Source organism: Trachurus trachurus (genome assembly GCF_905171665.1).
Source record: "Trachurus trachurus genome assembly, chromosome: 3".
NCBI classification, from domain to species: Eukaryota; Metazoa; Chordata; class Actinopteri; order Carangiformes; family Carangidae; genus Trachurus; species Trachurus trachurus.
In genome coordinates, this window is record NC_139893.1 from 13,258,007 (window position 1) to 13,278,484 (window position 20,478).

The window sequence follows — 20,478 nt, forward strand, 5'->3', positions numbered from 1 at the left end:
GGCCGCTGCGTGAAGTCGCCGCATTGTAATTTGTGCCGTTACAGCGCGACCTGTCCATGTGCCTGCGTTTGTGTGCACCAGAAAGAGCGCTATGCGGAGATGAATTAACGGAACGATATTGCGTTGATGAAGAAAAAGAAGCAGAGTGGCAGTGGGGATTTGGTTGAAGTGGGGATGGATGTCTGACAAATGACGCATAAATTCATTAAAACAAAAATATTTATGATTTATGACTGGAATAAGTTAACCAGTGGCGTCATGCAACCCAAAAATTGGAGGGGGCACAGTGAATGTGCTATCGCGCGCGCAGCGCGCACAAACATTTTTGGAGGATGCCCTCAAATCACTTATTTTGGGCACTTATACAGGACTCTACACTAGTATTTGTTAGTTTATTTTGAGAGCACAGCACAATGAGGCCTAACACGTTATTTAACCTTTAAATAATGTTGAGGGTCCAATGTGACCCATTTTTACATTTAGGAACAAAAAAAACCTAAACATTTTTCCTCTGTTGAACTTGTTCTTGACCAACATAATATTTGATACAGATTAAATGGTCTTTCCTGCCACTATGATGATTACTGTATTTAACTACTTAAATCACAGTAGCTTAACTGATTTGTTGAACTCAGCCTGATGTAAACATTAATAAAACTCAGTAACCAATCACACAGGCAGCTCCATGTTGTCCCTGTGTGATGTTCAGGGACAGGTCAGGACAGTCTGAAGACAGAGAGCTGGAGGTTGAAGTTTATAATAATGAGATGAGATGAGAGACACAATGACTGTGACAGGTCTGTTCTACGCTATGGTTCTACGTCTTGACCACATGTCAGCTGATCAGCTGCAGCAGATGAAACTCCGCTGTTCTCAGCTCCACCGCGACGATACTGTAAACTGGCGCGGATCCGGTGTGTTTATCAAAGCTTGGTCGCCGTGCTGAGGCACCTCGGTTTGAGCTGCGTTCATGAAGTTAAGAGGCTGCTTTCAAACTCTTCAGGCAGTGATCAGTGTCGGCGGCTTTTTGACTCGTTACTCACTGGTCGCCGATGGTACAGGCTGAGGCCAGTAGGCTACAACAGGTAACAGTGTTGTCTCTTTTCACCTCTCTCGTGTGATCAGTGCGCCCTCAAATCTGTTCCACTGTTAAAGCAGTGCAACTTGATGGACGTCACCGTGGTAATTTAATACGTGAGAAATACAATGTGTGGCGTGTGAACGGGTGGGAATGCGTGTGTCACACGCCAAATGCGTGAGACTTGAGAGCCCTGAATTTGTGGCTTGGTCTTGATTCTGTGGCGCTGCACCACACATTGGTCTACGTATGGGAAACAATAGGTGTATTTGAGTAAAATGAACGTTTGTGTTTCATTCTATAAACTACTGATAACAGTTTCTCCCAAAAATTACAACTGGTCAAAATAACGAAAATAGATGCAGTGTTTTCAGACCCCAAATAATGCAAAGAAAACAAGTTGATATTCATTTTAAAACAGACCACTAATGTTTTAATTTAGGAAGAGTTCAGATTAATATCAATGGAAATTTCAATTTTAATCCTGCAGCTAGTGATTGATTATTTACTGATGCATAATAGTTCTAAGATTTTCTATTAAAATAAAGTCAATAATGACATTTTTTGTGTTCTCTTTGTATTTGGAAAAGTATCAAAAAACATGTTGGTATCGTGACTAGGGATGGGCATGATTAATCGATGATCGATTATTGATCGTTAAGAATTTTATCGATCACGGAAAATTTTTATCGATTTATTATAAGGGATCATGTAGAGGGCAGAGGTTGTCATGGAGAAATAAACCACGGGTTTATTTTTTCATAACAACCAATAAACTCCATATAAGTATTATTATACAGGCCTATTATTATTATTACATGGTTTAAGAGTGAAATCATTCATTAAATATGACAGGGCACGTTTGTGTCGCGGACTCGGTGCAACAGAGACATGAGCTGTGAGCCCGCGGCTCCGCCCGCTCTGATCAGCAGGTTTGGTTTTCAGCAGCGGTGTGGAAGGAGCCTCCACTCTCTCTGTAAGTTACAAGCTACAAGTCATTTATCTAACATCACAATTAGTCCGAAGCTGTTAAACGACGGTTAAACTGAAACGTAAGGTAAATATCCTGCAGAGTTTGTTTCTCTTTTCTGTGCCGCGCTGATCAGAGCGCCGCTCCGCCGTGTGTTGGCGACAGAAAAAACAATAAAACCATAAAACACACGCTTTCACAGTTTGAAAGTGCTTGTGATTTTTTTTTTTACAAGTGCAGCCAAACACGAGGCTGAAGAGAGAGAGGGACAGCAGAGCTGCTCTGACAGCTCAGCTGCAGGTCAGCCAGGCAGCGCAACGGTGCTTTTTTTTTTTTTTACCTAAATGATGCCGGCACCGGCAGCACACAGACGTCCTGTAGGCTACGTTGTTGTCTGACCTTCTTCCTTCACGGGGACTGCCCTGGATTACTGGCACACGCCATAGCCGCATGCATTAAAAAAATAAATAAATAAATAATATTAATATTAATATTAACGATTAATCGATAATTGATCGTTAATTTTCCTGAAGATCGATCAAAAAGATTTCTTCAAATGCCCATCCCTAATCGTGACAATAACGTTATATAGCATAATGTGACCCTACTTTATTATACACTCATACTGTCTTGTAGTTCTGCTTGAATTCCTTCTCAAAATGCATCAGATTGGTGCTTTCAAATATGAAATATTCAACATTTTCTTACGGGGGAGCATGCCCCCAGACCCGCCTAGAGGGGTCGTATCCTTCTCACCTTTTTCACCCATGACCCGTTTTCATGTCTGATCTCTTCCTGGACCTTCTCTGTGGTGCTAAAAGTGTTCTATTGTCTTATTACAACTGCCATGTCTTCATCGGCAAAAAGCTCCTCAAGGGCAGAGAGCTTTGGCTTATTCTGGAAACGGAATAATGGTCCACACTTCATTGGTCACTTTTGTCTTTAATCTTGGGTCTAAGGCTGTGCTCTCCTCCAAGTACTGCCTGATGCTCTCATCCTGCAAGACAAAAACATAGTATAGTAGTCAAATCTCTGAGTATACCTAATGAAAAAAACGGAGAAATCTACAGGATTATGCTACATACTTAGTATCGCTTTGAGCGGTCACCCCAGATCTTGTCCTTGATGGTCTGTGTAGAGTCCCGATTCAGTAACTGTGAAGTGGTGCTGGAGTTTCCCCAAGACGGGCAGAATCTGGCCCAAAGTTGGACTCCTTTCAGCAGAGATGCAGATGGTTGAATTATAGAGTACCTTCATTACTCTGACAAACTGTTCTGCTTTTCTATAATCCTCATCAGAAAGTCTCCAGTCTGAAAAAAATGTATTGTTTTATTTGCTAGACCACAGCCCAGCACATCAGTTCACACTGATAAAGGAATAACGTAAAATCAGTGTCCATCCTTATCTACAATACCTGTCCTGGCAGGAAACTGCTTCAGAAATCGCTCCACCATCAGGAACAGGCTGTTCCACATGTTCTTCCAATCTAAAATTTCTATCTGTTTTTGTATTGTCTTGTATGAATGACTCACTACAAACCAAATTTACCTGCTGATACAAATGAAGTAATCTGATCTGATCTTAGCCATGGGATTTTGCACTAAGTTTAGTCTATTTTGATTTACATTACCAAGAAGACGCTGCTAATCTTTAAGGACAGGTTTAGCCAAGCTGCACCGCTTTAACCACACCACCATAGCTCTGATTCTTCCTGCCCACTTTGAGATGGCAGATTCAAAAAACACAGGATGAGATGTTGATCTCCTGTGCGAGAATACAAAAAGAACTGGTGGACTTGTCGGTGAATGGTGGATGGTAAATTGATCACATCATGATCATGACGCATCATCAGTAGTATTCCTCTAGCTCATGGGGTGTTTTGCCCTTTAACACTATACACCCTCACCAGAGACAGTCAGCTACGGGCTGATCAGGCCCAAGCTTGCATCCCATGCCCAATTAGGTATACTGTAAGCAGGTATAGTGTATAACTTTTGAGCAGCAATGTTTAGAGTATGAGCAAAGCAGACAATTTTTCTAATGCTCATCTTTTTTACTGCTACATCCATATTGGATGCATTGTCTACAGTGATCGCAACAACTTTTTCCTTTATATTGAATATCCCCTATCTCCTCAGCTATTACATTCCTTGTCTGTGATGTGTAGACTGCCCTGGTATGCAGGATTTTCTCATTCATGGTACCCTCTCTCACGAAGTGGACTGAAACGGTCAAATATTGGTCTTGTCCCACACTGGTTCACCGATCCGCGGTCACAGCCACATCTGACGTCTTGCAATTCTCTCTAGACATTTCCCTTCTCTACTGCATACCATGCCAAACCCCCCAGATCAACAGATCATCAAGATATTAGAGGTACATGAGAGGTTGTTTTGTGCATTTTTGAAGGGCTGCCTTTTCCCAGCTGGCCATACAGATGTCCGCATAAGCTGGGGAAAATCTTTTCCCCATTGCGGTACCCTTGGTCTGGAGGTAGGTGGCGCCGTTGAACTCGAAGTCGTTGGAAGTCAAGTTGATGTGAAGAAGTTCCAAAAGGATCTTGTCCGGACAGGTGGGGTCTGGGTGTTGGGTCAGAAGCTCCCGAACTGCCGTCATTCCGATGTGTGTGTCTATATTCGTGTAGAGACTCTCTACGTCCATAGTGAAAAGAAAACAATCCGGTGGCAGAGAGAAGGACCTAACTGTAGCCACAAAATGGTTAGTGTCCTTTATGTAGCTAGGGTGTAAGTGTGATAGGGGGTTGAGGTAGTGGATAATCAGTTCAGCTGAACCATATGACTCGCTCCCACAGTCGGATACGATTGGGCGGCCCGGAGGCATTTTGTTGGGGATGGGCCATGTACTGGGTGGTTTGTGAATTTTGGGTAGGAGATAAAAATATCTCTTCCGAGGGGTGTGATGTAGAGGGCTGCACGGGCCTGGAAATTAAGCCCGTACCTGACCCGAGCCCGAGACTCTCAAACCCGACCCGAACCGAGCCCAAATTAATAAATTAAAAACCAGGCCCGACCCGACCCGTTACCCGAAGCGTTATTATGCAAAATGCATGTTATTTTCAATTACATTTAACAGCGCGACGCTCGTCAAGCGGCTCGGAAGTCAGACGACTGGTAGAGAGAGAGAGAGAGAGAGAGAGGTGGACACGGCCGTGTGTGTGTGTATGTGTGCATACACACTCAGAGAAGGACCGAGAGACGTGCCCAGCGACACCAGGGGGCAGCTGCATCCAACCTGCATCTGGGCTCCCCTGCCCAGACTGCGGACGGATGGCGGTGGCACCAGTCTATGAGTGGCACTGGCACGAGCGACACACACACACGTGCGCGCGCGCCGCTCAGAGCGCTCGCGACCAACGACCAAGACCAGCTGTCTGCGTGCAGCCCGACCCGACCCGGGCCCGAATTAATTAATTAAAAACCAGGCCCGGCCCGGCCCGTTACCCGTCGGGCCTCGGGTTACCCGCGGGCTCGGGTCGGTTAGCCATGCTCTAGTGTGATGGCCCTCGGGCTCTTGCATACTGCTGCTTGCCCTGCTTGTGCTCCTCCCTTTCAGGTGCTCCTGGCTGGTCCCTCCCACCTCGTTGGGGGATTCACTCCACCTGGTGCCTGACTATATAAGCCTGGTGTTTCCAAGATGGCGTCCTCTCTCCCTCCTGGAAGGCTGGTGCTGTGCAGCACTCTCCCCCAGCCATTGTTTGGTTTTGGTTGTGTTTGTTTGGTTATTTTGGGTTCCTTTCTGTTTTACACATGAAGTTGGTCTTTTTGTTTGACCTTTAATACATTTATTGTTACTTTACCTGGCAATCGTGTGGTCCTCCCTCTGTTGTTATGCTCTCCAACGAGCTGGGCATAACAGGGGGATCCAGACCTTTCAGGTAGAGGAGTTGTTTTGCAGTAAGATGTCCCTGCCTTTTTAACTGATCCTGTAAGTCCCGAACTTTTGCTGTGGTCCAATGGTTTGCTGAGGGGACGGTAATAGTTGGTGTTTTGGAGTTGATTAAGAGCTTCTTGAATGTAGTTGTGTTTATCCATGATGACTACAGACGAGCCTTTATCTGCCGGCTTGATTACGATGGAGGTTTGTGATTGCAACTGTTTTGTCGCCTGTTGCTCGCCAACCGTGAGGTTGGGAGTGTTGTTTATCCAGTGGAGTTGATTGATTGTTCTGTTGTCCAAGTCAATGAGATCCAGAAGTGTCGTAGGGAGAGTTTCCTCTGGTGGTTCCCACTGTGAAGGAAGTCTGAAGGGGGGAAGATCTGTTTCTTGCATTCTTTCCGGACGCCCTTAAATCGAGTGGTGGATGGGATGAAAGAGAGGCCCTTGTTTAAGAGTGACAATTGGGTGTGGGACTGTTGGAAAGAAGTAGCCAAATTGATCACTGAGTCGAATTGTTGGGTAGGTGGTGGTGGTGTCTTCGGCACAAAAAAGGCTCCCAATGTGACCACATGGCCAATGGATGTTGTCCATGATCGTGGTGAAGCTTGACAGGGGTAGACGGAATACAGTTTCCTTTTTCTTTTATGATTTCGTTCAGGATTCTGATATTACTTTTTACGGTCCAATGGAGGGAGGGTGAAAAATTGATGAGGGGTATGTATATTGTGGCCATTGGGAAAGTGGTTTTGGCCGCCCCCAACATGCGAGAGACCGAGTCCTTCATGAGGGATGGATTGCTCTGTTCTCTATCATTCAGGCCAAAGTTGAGGATGACTGCGAGGACTTCGTCCGAGGTGGGTGTCTAACATGTTAGAGAGAAAATGGCAGAATACACAAAAAATTCCATTCCTCTCTTTACCTGTGTAGTAGTGAGTAGATCAATACAAAATAAGTGTTGTATTCCTAGCCATCCCATCACCTGCCAACCATTCAAGTCTGAAGTGTCATTTGACTTGAGCCTATTTTTTTTAACTTAATGTATGGTGTAAAACTGACCTTCTTTGCCCGTCCTTGAACCTCCACTGTACCTGCAACAGCCAGGCGCTCCATGTGCTGCAGGACAATGGAGTACTGGACATGGTCTGTGGCGAGGTCCTTGTCTGCTCCATGTCGCAGGAACACTTTGCCCACGGGGAATACAGTTTACTTTTTCTTTTATGATTTCGTTCAGGATTCTGATATTACTTTTTACGGTCCAATGGAGGGAGGGTGAAAAATTGATGAGGGGTATGTATATTGTGGCCATTGGGAAAGTGGACATGGGGGATCCAGCGTGTCCCTTTGACGGTAGACGGTGTACAGACATCAACACCAAGCTCTTTCCCTAGTTGATGGAGCTCTCTCTTGGACTTTCCGCTGAAGTGGTAGGTCTTCCACACGAGATGCAGAAGGTCGTAGACCTGGCACACCATTGGTTCTTTCTTCTGGAGGGTTAGGATCGCCAGCTCTAGTCTGTGAAAGCCAAAATATAGTAAAAAAAAAACTATCCACCTTCTTCTTCCCCTCTCTGTTACAAACAAGTAGTTGGTGTGTCTGTGTGCCTGTTTGTGTGTGACTGACAAATAATTTAGGTTGTGTGTGCACACGCATGTGACAAATGTGCATGTATGTCTGCTACCACATAATCAATTTTTCAGTTACAAACCTGTGTGGCATGCAGTGGATAGCGTTAATATATAGGGATGTGAATCTTTGGGTGGCTCACGATTCGATTCAAAATCGATTTTCGATTCAACCGATTCGATTCACAAATCGATTCGATTCAACCGATTCTTGATTTTATTTTTGCGATTTTTAGTTTGCTTTATTAACACCAGACCATGTGAAAAAGTTGAATGATGATGATGTCTACAGACTATTATATCAGAAGCCATATTTCCCCCCAAAAAATGCACATCACACGTTCAGATTTATTCAGCAGCAATATATTTGAACCATTTTAACCTCTTCATGCAGAGGCCATTTTTGGCAATTTCCGCCTGTTTTTGTATCACTGCAATTAAAGCTTAATAGCCACAGAAGTACTAATCCCACAACTATGGTTTATGGCTTAAATGAAAGACAACATTTGTCCCTTTACATCTATATGTATAAAATATTGAATTGAGTCATTCCATAAAAAAATGGGCTTCTGGAATTGCTATTTTTTTTTGAAAAAAAAAAAAACGAGTTTGAAATTTTTGGTGAAAAGGTGATATATCAAAATCCTAATTATAAAACAGGTTGAATTTTACATATATGGTTCACACACTCCCTGTCCACATGTGTACCAAATTTTAGGTTGATATGTAAAACTACTGAGGCACTATAGAGTTTTTCCAAACAGTGTCCCTTGGCGATGTACAGTGTGCAAAACCTGTCCAAAATTGTCCAATTTGGCTAAAATGCACACTGCAAGATTTTAGTGAGATTTTTTTTTTTTCCAACAGATAACTTACTGGGGCCAATCACATACTTGATGGGTTTTAGGAACACCAGTTACATAAGTAAAATGCCATTTGAAAATTTTATTTCTGGGGATGAATATTTAGTGTCCAAAACCCATCCAAACATGAATTTACCTATTTTCGCCTGTATTATATTGTTATTTTCCTTTAAAACTCCAGAAGTAAACATCCCACAACCATCAGTGATGGCTTAAATTAACAAGGACATTTGAAATAGTTCATTTTGTCTTTTATTATTATTTTTAATTAAACTTGGGGCAGTAAAAACACACTTTTTGTGTCGACTTGTATTGCTTACATGTTGACACTAGGGGGAGAGGGAACCACATGAACCAGCTGGGTGCAGGCTTAAGCTTTGCCCAATCAGGGATCATTATATATCAGGTCACACCTTAGAGTCTCTGCTATTGGACCAAAAAGTTTTCACCCCCGTGACTTTGATTGACAGGCGACGAGAGACGCGCAAAGCGGGTGCACAGTCTGCCGGAGAATGCGAGTAGTATTAGAACTGCGGAGTTACGTAAAACGCCGTGGAATATCTGAGACATTTTCAGTGACTGTGAAAAAACCGTAGCACCTAGAAACTTCATTTTTTTTTCTACCTGTTGCTGAAAGTGTCCTTAAAAGGTCTGTGGTGGTGTTTTCATTACAGCGTGCCTACTTTTCGTTATATTAAGGACGCCGTTCGTGCGTTATTGATTTGGGACGCCGGCGTCCCAACCACTAGGGGGCCTGCGTGAACAGGTTAAAGTAAACTGCTACATGAAGCTGATTTTATAGGCTACTCTCTTTTCAAAAGCCTGGACTGAAGGGATGTGAATATTTGGGTGTCTATTCGATTCAAAATCAGTTCTCATGCACATGCACATAGACATGTATCACCTGTAACAAAGGCGCTGCTAAAAAAATAAAATAAAGACGGCACTCCGCTCTCACGCCAGCTGACCTGCAGCGCCACAGAGGAACTGTCAGAGGAGCTGCTGCTGCTGGTCCTCTCTCTTCAGCCTGGTGTTTGGCTGCACTTTGTATGAGTTTAAAAAAGTGAAGATCTAACGTCACCACCTGAGCACCGATCAGCTGATCCAGAGCGCAGTGGATGTGGCTGCTCAGCTGGGAGCGCACATGTGTTTAACGGCGAAAAAAAAAAAAAAAAAAAACAGCGATCGTCCTCTCTCCTCAATAGAGGGTCGGTTGCTGATGGGCACATGCCTTGTCACAGACATTCAATAGAGCATTTCAATCAGATCAGTTAACGTTTGTAGGCGGTTAACGAGCGTCTTTTAGCGCCATGGCGTGCTGCAGCGCTGTGTACGGCGCTGTGAGGGTGCGTATTGAGACGGAGGAAAATTAATAAAAAATCGATTTTTGAAGATTATGAATCGATTCAGAATCTTAGAGAATAAGAATCTCGATTCTTAAATGAATCGATTTTTTCCCCCACCCCTATTAATATACTCCCCTGCCTCTCTTCGCAGGGGAGCAATCACTCCTCCACGGTGGCCCATATTCACTGAGGCACCATCTGCCCCGAAGCTGATCAGCTTCTTCATCCATGACCCTCCATTGTCCTCTGGGCAAACTGCATTGAATGCAGCCTTGGTTGCATCCAGAACACCTTGAAGGACAACACAAAAACAATAAGACTTTTGTAGCCTTAAAACAAACAAGATAGTGTCTCAATTATGCATTTATGAAACTATACAAAAATAAAGGTTACTATCTAGCTGCTAGACAGTGACCACCTACCAATGGCATGGGAGTGTTCAAGGGTCTGTTGTCCAACGAGGAGAGTGACTGGCTTCCCACCGTCCACCAGGCACACGTAGACAATCTCGCACTCTGTGTTTGATATGTCAGTGTCTCCATCGATGAGAACTGCAAGGTGCTTTGCTGTTCTCAGCTTAGCAGCTAGGCTCTCTTTCAAGAGATCGACAACTTGTCCAATCATTTCCGCACACCTGTATGAATGAGAACACTGTTAGCACTTATAGTTTATAGTTTGAAGTTTGATTAGATCCCCATAAGCAGTGTTGCAGAACAACCGCTTTTGACCTCGGTGACATTTTTTACCCGGTTCAACGACATACACAACTCCAGTTCACAATCACAACATAGATACATGTGAACCCCATCTGTGGGTGTAACCACAAATTTTTTCTGGCAACCACGTATGTATTTTTCCTGCATGCTGCAATGACGTGTAATGTTACAGCCAATCACCGGCAGCGTTATCGGATCTTGATCACGTGATTAACCTCTGGGTACCGAAACTTGGCACCGAAAAACTAGGCATATTTTAATACTTGGTACTACCGAAGCATTTCAGTGCCATAAAAGAATGGAAGTTTGGTACTCAGCCCTAGTTAAAGGTATTCAGAAAAGAAAATTGAATTTGAGCCCACTGTGGGTCTTAACTAGGGCTGGGTAAAAAAATCGATTTAATCGATTTTGAATCGATTTCATTTAAATTTTGTAATATCGATTCACAGGGCATGAGATCGATTTTTTCCCCCGGTAGTCTCGTGCGTGATGAAGCAGCGGCGCGGTTACGTCTGACGCTCTGACCTCAGTAATTACGAGCAGAGTTTCTTTCTTCCTTTTTGTAACTGTGCAATGTAGCTATTGCTGTGTTTGATATGATTAAAAACCAAACTACGAGCGGAGATCACGTCAGCTCAGGTGATCTGCAGGTTATTGTTTCACTTGAGCGCTCCAACGCTGTGTGTGTGTGTCTGTGTGTGGCAGCGGTGCAGAGCTGACACACACACAGACATCTACAGGAACCGCATGTTCTTCAAGCCGTAGGTGAGCCAACATATGATAGGTGTTACCACAGAATAAAGGACACGAGCAGCTCCGTGTTTTCACAGTGCGACTTTTCTCCTCCACTTTATGCCCGTCGGATCGTAACACATGACGCCCGGACTCTGGAGACAGGCGACGTGACCGGGCCAGACTCGTCACAGGAACCGCTCCACACATTCACCGTCACTTTATTTACCATGGGCTCCGTTTCTACACATTTCCTCCCTCAAGAGGGAGGGAGGGAGCTTTAGCTGCTGCAGACTTGATTTGAGAGAGTTTGAAGTTTACTTTTTAGTTATTTTTTGCATTTAAAGAAACAATGCCTTAATTATTAATTAATTAATTAATGCAATTTGCAGTGATGGAATGTTGCAGTTCAAGTTCACTTTCACTTGCAATTCCTTTCTAATTTCAAAATTGCCCTTTTGAGACTTGGGACAGTTTTATTTACGGTTCAAGTTTAAACTGTCAAATTTACAAGTTTGCACTTAAAAGCTGTTGTTTATGGTGAAAAGAAAAAATAAAGAACATTAGCCATGTTTCCATTGCAGGAACTTCGGGGTAATTTTACGGGGCCAGCCCCGTTGGTGCGTGTTTCCACTGCAGGAACCTCCCCCACAGGGCCATTTACAGGAACTTTTACAGGGGCCAATGGAGTACCTACTCCAGGGTAGGTACTCCGTTCGGCCCTGAAAAGCTCCTGGGTGGGGCTTGAGGTTAACCCGGCGCTGATTGGCTAAAGCTAGAGCAGGCTCTGACGCCACCAGAAAGCACCAAAACAACCGGCATTTTTAAAAGGGGGAGCAGAAGGGGAGCATTAGCCTAGCAGACACTGCTGTAAACAACAAGAAAACAGCAGGAAGATGTACGACAAATGGAGCGACGATGAGGTGCAGGCACTGATTGCAGTCTACAGCACCGAGGAGATTCAGAGGGGGTTTGAGTCATCGCGGCGAAATGAAAATATCAGCGCACCTCGACACACTGGGGATCCTTCACGCCACAAAACAATGCCGTGAAAAGTAAAAAAAAAAAAAAAAAACTCAAGCAGGATTACAATCAACCGCCATGTGCACAAACACACAAACCAGAAACGCGCCTACCGCCTCAGTTCCTTCCATCCTTCTTCGTTCTTGTTATGATTTTTGTGCATGTGCTTGTGACCTGCCTGGGTGACGTCACGGTCGAAACTGTCGCACAGCGATTAAGCGGCGATCGAAACTCATGACGTCGCCGCGGGGTCCGACTCTGCAGTGGAAACACGGCCACTGAGAGGGCCGAGTGAGAGGACAGTTCCTGTAGAAGTTCCTACCCCCTCCCTTTACCAGGAACTCCTGCAGTGGAAACACGGCTATTGTGTTTTGTAACAGAGTTGAGCCATTTTCATTTTTTAAGAGGGGATTGAATCGACCTTAGGAATCGAAATCGAATCGATTCAGGAAATTGGCCACAATACCCAGCCCTAGTCTTAACATTAGTGTAATAACTCATCTATCAGACGATGTAGGCCAAACTCTGTGCAAAATTCAATTTTTGAGTAAATCCGGGATGAAAGTGGGGTAGTTTTTTTTCGCATTGGATAATGCAGGCAGGCACACAAATATGCGTCACGTTGCTCACGATTCATCAGCCAGTGCTACTGGATCCGTCATCCGTCAATCAAACGTCTGAGACACACACACACACACACACACACCGAGCTCGGTCTCGCCCCAAACAATGAATATCCCGCCCGCTCGATAACGACCAATCAAATTCGTTTTCCTTACTCAGGTAAACTCGTACGGCAACTCGTGAAAACTTGTAGAAGGAAGCGCGACAAACAGGACAAACGGCCATTTCTGAACACCTTTAAAGGTCAAAGTGATTGTGACCTCATAAAATTGTTTATGAAAGAATTGAACTCAAATGGCTAAGGACCAAATTAACTCATTGAGTGCCAACCACGTAATTTCTCGTTTTTCGTTCCCATGCGTTGAGTGCCAAAAACGAGATTTTTCGTTTTTTGCTTTTTTTTAAAATTATGAAAATAGACACTTTAATACACATTATATGTAAATTTGGGGACTCTACGACGAGGAGAACTGAAATAGATGACGATCAAAGTCACATGACAGCTCATGATCTGGAAGTTTTTATCATAACTCGGCTTTTGCAAACGGAGTTCTGCATGCAGCTGCTCCGCTCTCACCTGCGCTGCTGCTCTGCTCTCACCCGCGAGGCTGCAGCAGCTCGGAGCTGAACCAGGAAGCTCTCAGCCGACTGTCCCGCCCGGTCTTCATCTGGAGCAACACCGTGTCCTCCCCAAAGTCCCCCCGCGGTAAAATCTGATGGTCTCTGGGCCAAAGCAGACCGGCATCACCGACCCGTACCACAGAAGGACCGTGACCACCGGCGGGACCGGTCTTCCCGAGGCGCTGTGGCCGACAGACCCTCACGTTCCGCGGCCAGAGGCTGTGACACGGCACGGTGTGTCTGCGTTATTGTTGTTTAGTGGCGCCCCCCCCGCCCCCGATGGTGGTTTTGTGAATAGAACAACAATTGTTGTATATATTTATCTTATATGAGCCCTTTGATCCAGAAATGCGAGTGTCAGAAGAGCGACAGACACAAACAGAGCACCTTTCATAAAAGACGCTCTATCTCCTTTTCTAGAAAAAAAGGAGGGATTTTGGTGAAACCCAGCCATGTTTAGCTTGACTTTTCTCAGGAACAGAGGTACGTAGAAACAAACGGTTTGTGGTCATTTGAAGCATAAAGTTAAACCTTTCAATTGAGCTACAGTATGTGTTGGTGGCAATAATATAGAATACATGGCTCTACATAAAAAGTCAAAAATGGTCTAAATTGCCGGTACACTTGACTAAAACTTTGGAAAGGAGCGCGGCACTCAATGAGTTAAGTGATAATATTTTATGTTTCAATAGTCAAAGTTCGACATTGCTGCGACATCATAATGTTCTGCAAAAACACTTTTGACTATTGATATTGCTGTAAGTCAACGAAGGTGGATTATAACAATAACATTTTCTGCAACTTGGCTGGTTTGGAGAGATGTATAACCATGCAACTATGGAAGGTCATAATTATTATTTTTTAGACCAGTATATTTAACTTATATTCAAAAACATAGTGTACACATACTTTTGATTTGTATGCACAAAAACAATGCATACACTAATCTCACACATAGATTGCTATTCAGTATTTTGCACATGGGGACACTATGCACAACTTCATACTGCCCATAGACATCCATACCACAGTGAGCTGATTGTGTGAAAGCACACTTCCTGTAAAGTGAGCATAGGAACTCTGATATTATATTGAATCTCACATGGACCTTCTCATTTGGGAAGGTCACGCAAGGACTTAATAACCCCACTGTGGAGCCAAGACAGACGATTGAGATGAGTGACCATGATCTTCCAGAAGCAGAAGCTTAGTAGTAGGAGGGAGCAATTCCTTTGCATTCATGTATATTTACTGCCCCTTAGGCCAGCGCTGAGTCTTCAAATGAATGTTTGCTGCAACAGAAAAGTAGAAAATAGTGTGGGAAATCCTTGGGAAGCTGAACACCAGGTGGGCAGCAGCTTTTTGGTTTAGCTTCAGAGGTCGAGGTCTGCAGATGTAGAGAATTGGAACAAAGCGGAATTTCAGGCAGGGTGGAAAGGGCTGATGGTAATTTATTTTGATGAAACTCTGTTTTTGTACTTTTGAAGACTTGTTTAGGACTTTCTCACAGACACTTTTTTTTAATGCATCGTTGTCTTTTGTGTTTTTGCTCGCCAATAAGGGCCTTCAGCTGGTCTGGGAAGCATCAGATATTTGGCATCTTGAAGTGGACGTAACCTCTGACAATTACTCTGATGTAAACAGATCCTCAGGGATCAAGTGGTAAACTGGGCTGCTTTCCCCGCTTGTAAGCTATAAAATAGCATTGTTTTACACGTCTGTTTATCATGGCTATTTTTCATTGCAACATGTTTAAAATATTCAATGGAAAAAAAGAGTACCAGCAGTTTTGCTCCATTGTGATTGAATGTAGATTTATCTTTTAGATATATCTAAGGCAGATTAGTATAGGAGGCCCCAGGACCCACCACCATGAATTCTTAGCCATCCTTGAGACTGATCCCCTCTCATATGGATAAATATTTACAGAATAAACTGTGACATTCAGGATCCCACAGTGATTACTTGGGACAATACAACAGGTTGTCTTTTACTCAGTTTGTGATTTGATTTCATGGTAATGCATCAGCTTTGGATAGGCCCAACAGATATTTTGCACTAAAGACACAGTAGAGACTTTTACTTCTTCCAAGTGCAGCTGTCCACAGGCCATTCATTGTGTTGTTATTTTTCAGTAGAGACAGACCTCTGCTGAACTGGGAGGATTTTCTTTGACCATGTGTCCACAGAGACCTGAGAACTAGGATTAGAGGGTGGGATACATCCCAGAAATACTTTAAAACTGTGAGTCTTTGCAATCGAGTGGTCAGATAGAGATTTTAAACATTTGTGTTTTCTTACTGTGAACAGCATTCTGTTGTATAACAGGACGGTGTCTGTTGTGTTATTATTCCTTTGAATGTGAATGTGAATATGAAGGGTTACCTGTGAACTTGTACCTCAGAAGGAGGGGGGCGGCTACCAAATTGGGACAATCATAGAAAAGGGATAGACAGAATGAAGACTAAAGTAAAGGGGAGTGTGTCTTGGCACCAGTGCTCTGATTCTATTTACGGCTTTTAACAGAAATCTGATTAACGGAGGCATTTTAAGCAGAGTGACCTGGAGGAGGAGTGAGGAATGGGGGAGAGGAACAGACGCTTTTATTAAATCAGCAATCGATGCCAGCACTCCTCAGAGACCAGTGCACACGAATAAAGGAATAAAATAAAATAAAATAAAGGACCCATTTCCCGTGTTTATCGAGACTGTTTAGTTTTGAAGTGCTCTGTGGATGCAACATCGCTTTACAGAAGGGAGTTTTTCTTTCTCTTACACTGATCTTGACTGAATACATGGTCTCTCCAAAGTTATTTCGTATTGAAATAGTGATAAAATTGTATGAATTACAAGTTAACTGTCTATTTTGCGAATATAAATGGGGCTAATTTCTAAGATGGATAAAGCTGATGATCTGATTTGTCAAACAGCCAGCTCACTACTAAAAAGATAATGCTATAGCTCAGTGATCAAAACAAGCCCTTTTAGAATGGGAAAATTATGAAATACTTGAGAATTTCTTCTGAAATGAACCCTAGGTGATGGCCTGAGGGGCTGCTGAGAGGGCTGACTCTCTCCAGCAGATAGAGCCATTCAACCCTGCATTATAGCCCCATTAGACATGGCTATCGCACTGAATGGTTTGCCTACCACCGATTACGGCTGTACAAAAACAAGCAGACGTATCAATTTGCCGGATTAGAGGTCATTATATGATGCCTCAAAAAACAAACACCTACAGTAGAGCTGATATTACAAGGTACATCTATTTTTAAAGACGTTATTGTAGTTGGGCTGATCATTAAAGGTCGGTGAAGGGTTATTGGTTTGGATTCAGTCTACTAGCATAATGGACAGATACACTTGAGTGTCGTGAAGTTCCATGGTGTTATTCACCTGCATCAGCACTTTAGTGTAGAGAAGCAGAGGAGTAAGAGTGGTAATGATAACAATGCTGATTAAACAATACACGTGTGGGTCCAAAATTACCAAACCTCTGAGGCTGCAGATCTGAGGAGTCTGTCTAATGTATCATAATGAGACAATTTTGTCGGTCTCAAAATGTTCCATTATGCTGGTTTCTAACTTTTCCCCAAATCCTCTTTTTAGTACGATAAAGCGGTAATGGTAAAGAAGGGGGGCAATTACTAGTTCTCACCACGATCATTCATTTACTTTAACATATCATGCATAATTACTTGTGTTTTAAAACCACTTTGGAAAAGGAGAGAAACTCTGCAGACTGTAGCGAAGCACAGTACCTTTATCCCTGTGGCTAACACCGCTGTAACACAGACAAATTGCCCCCTGGAGTGGGTAAGTCTGGTGAAAATAATCCGTCTCCCACTTTGTGCATCTGTGTTGGGAAATCTGCCACAGGGGAACAGTGCTAGTGATACACAGTAGCAGCAGGAATCAGTCTTTCAGCTCTGACAAGGATTTAGCTACTGGCTCCTCACATGACGAATGAGCATAGAAATCACCTCAGTATAATAAGGGGGAGGCATAGAGATGGACAAGGAGGGACAAGAGGAGTGCCAGTGGTTACAGCTGACCAAAAATGGAAGTGTTTTTAGATTGCATGTGTGATTTTTGATGGTCCAATTGAGCTTGAGTAAAATCCAGGGACTTTCCAACAAAGTAGAATTGATTGGATGATGGTGTGGTCGCCAGGTCATTCTTTCAGTGACAGTAATATTCTCCATAATGAGAATGCCTTTTACTGTACAAACAGCAACAACCAGTCATAGCTATGGAAGTTTGTGTGGTTCAAATGATCCAAAGTGCAATGAAAGTCAAATGGCAACTCTCAAGTGGTCCCTGACTCTATATATTAATTTGTCCTCTTTGCCAGCTGGAGAAGGCATTTTTGGCCACCCATTCTGATACATGCATCTGATTTCCTTTGTGTGGGCTGATAGTGTTGCTCAGGATGGATGGTTAAACAGAGATGAGGCAGGGTGAAGACTGACAAGTTGAGTGGCTCCTACACTGATAAATGGCTTGGTTTTATTTAGCTTCATCTGTTTAAGAGAGGCTCGGCACTCTACTCCTTTCAGCTTAAGAGTCCCAGTGAGATTCTTAGCCCTGGGCAGGTGGGCTTGGTACAGCACTCTCCTCTTTGGGTAAGCATCTCTCCTTTAGCCACATGCCTAATGATCCTAGCCAGCATCTGGCACAGGTGGCCTGAGTAATTCTTTACACTGGTAGAGGAATTGACAGCAAGACTGTGTTTCCATTTTATCTTTTTCTTTTTTTTACTCCTTTCTTCTGTCACTTTCATCAGTCGGATTTCTGTAAATTTCCTGCTTACTATCCTTCATTCCACTGTCCTTTTTTTGGCCTTATATCTGTAGCTAACCTTGACCACAACTTTTTAACACAAGGTTTTTTTTATAAGCCCCAATACATGGATTTTGGATAAAGACAGAAGAGATATTTACGTCAAAAGTTCCTTTTACAATACAAGTACTATTCCTCTTCTTTGGATGGGTCTGCAGGTGCAGCACTGGCCTGTGCTGAGACCTCCATAAACTCTGGTGGAGCATTAAAGCAGCAGATGTGCTCCTAAGGGATGAGCAAGCATTAGCAAGGAAGCTTGGAGCTATGCCAGGGAACAGGTTGAAGAACGCATATATAAAAAGAGCTGGGCTGATTTGGGTATCAGTAGCGTACCTAAAGATGTGGTGCATTCTGCAAATAGTCACAACTTAACCCCACCCCCCTTTCCCCTGGGAAGGAGAGAGTGGGATGGATTAGGATGCCACAAATGTTCAGCTGTTTTTGGTGAAACAAGAAAAGCTAAACAGAATGACCATTCGATCACGTGTCTAATGCCTGTTGAATCAGTGCTTTGCCGTGTCCATTAATTTGGTCCCCTATCGCCTGTCAGGAAAGAGGCTTCAGGATTCCTAGGAGAGTTGTTCTTGCTCATAGTTTACACCGAGCTGTGTGAGATAATAGTAATAGCATCTGTAAATTAGGTTTATAGGATACTCCCACAGCACCTGATACCCTATATTCTTGGCCAATTAGCACAAATACAACAATGTCCAACAACAGCAATACAAGGAAAAAGTCTCTCTGTGATGCCATCATCATAGGGCTCTAGCTGATATCCGAGTACTCGAATACTCGCTCGGCTTGGGCGGCATCCGAGTGCCATTTCACTTCTCGGATACTCGAGTAATACTTGAATAATGACCCCGAATATTCGGATGCCACCAATATGCCACTCGTTGCAGCCCTAATATCTACTAACCCTGCAAATGTCACCAGCCATCATCCCTTCTCTCACTGTTGTCACTATGGAACAGCTTGTCATTCCCACCAGCAGACAGTCATGAATTGTATGGTAATATTGCAGCTGCCATGTGTCCTTACATGGAAAAGAATCACTCCAGCTGTTATCCTTGTATGGCTCAGAATCTTGCTTAATGTTTTTTGAAAGTTAAATAAACAATGGTGCATTGATGTATGCTGTGCCAGCATTTCATTGTGCATTTATTTTTTTATTCCTTACCGAGCAAAAAGGAATCCCTAAAATCTTGTCATTTTGTTATTTATATGATAATGGCAGCCTGCATCTACAGTTTTTGACAATACTAGATCAAAACCATATGTATATATGGCTGGGTAGCCTATAGTCAAATCCTGATATTATGACTGTGACAAACCTTCAATTAGCAAAGTCACCAAACACCTAAACTGAACTGAACACCTAAAGTGAACTGAACACCTAAACTTTGATTTCAGTTATTTTTGCTGTAAAATGATCACCCAGAGTGAGAGTTAGACCAGAGTAGGGCTGCCACAAACGATTATTTTGATAGTCGACTAGTCACCGACTATTTTTTCTGATTAGTCGACTAATCGGATCATACGTAAATTGAATGTAAAACATACAGCTTATTGCACCAGCATGCAGCTGCTCTTATATACCATCATTAGCTTTCAGCTTGAAGTGTTTAAGGTATGCTAACTAAAAATAAAGACAATTAAGATGATAGTTCATTAAACTTTTAATGAAATATGCAGCTTGTAGCAACAAACAATTCTTTAATTGTAGCATAAAGTGCAAACAGCTGAGTAAAATAAGGATAAGGCACTGGCCTAAACAACACCAAAATAAATATTGAAGGTTTTTTAGGTTTTTCTTTCCTTCATTTGTCTCTGGCATTAAACATAGCTACATTTAAATAAAATGAGGTAGACACCTGAAACTACGGAATTATTCACAATAATAAAGTTTTGGTAGGCCTATCATTCAAATATAACTTGTGCTCAGTGTAAATAATAGTTGTTCTGTTAAAAAAAATCGAATAGTTTATAAAAGACAATCGTCTTGTCTGAAAAAATGTAAATGTCCATTTTTACTGTCACAGAAGGAGAAACATGGAAAGACTCAACAGAAAGTTCTGTGTGAATATCGCTACATTTAAATTTTTTTTAAGACGTTAGTTTAGGTGGCAGCTCATTGTTGTTAAG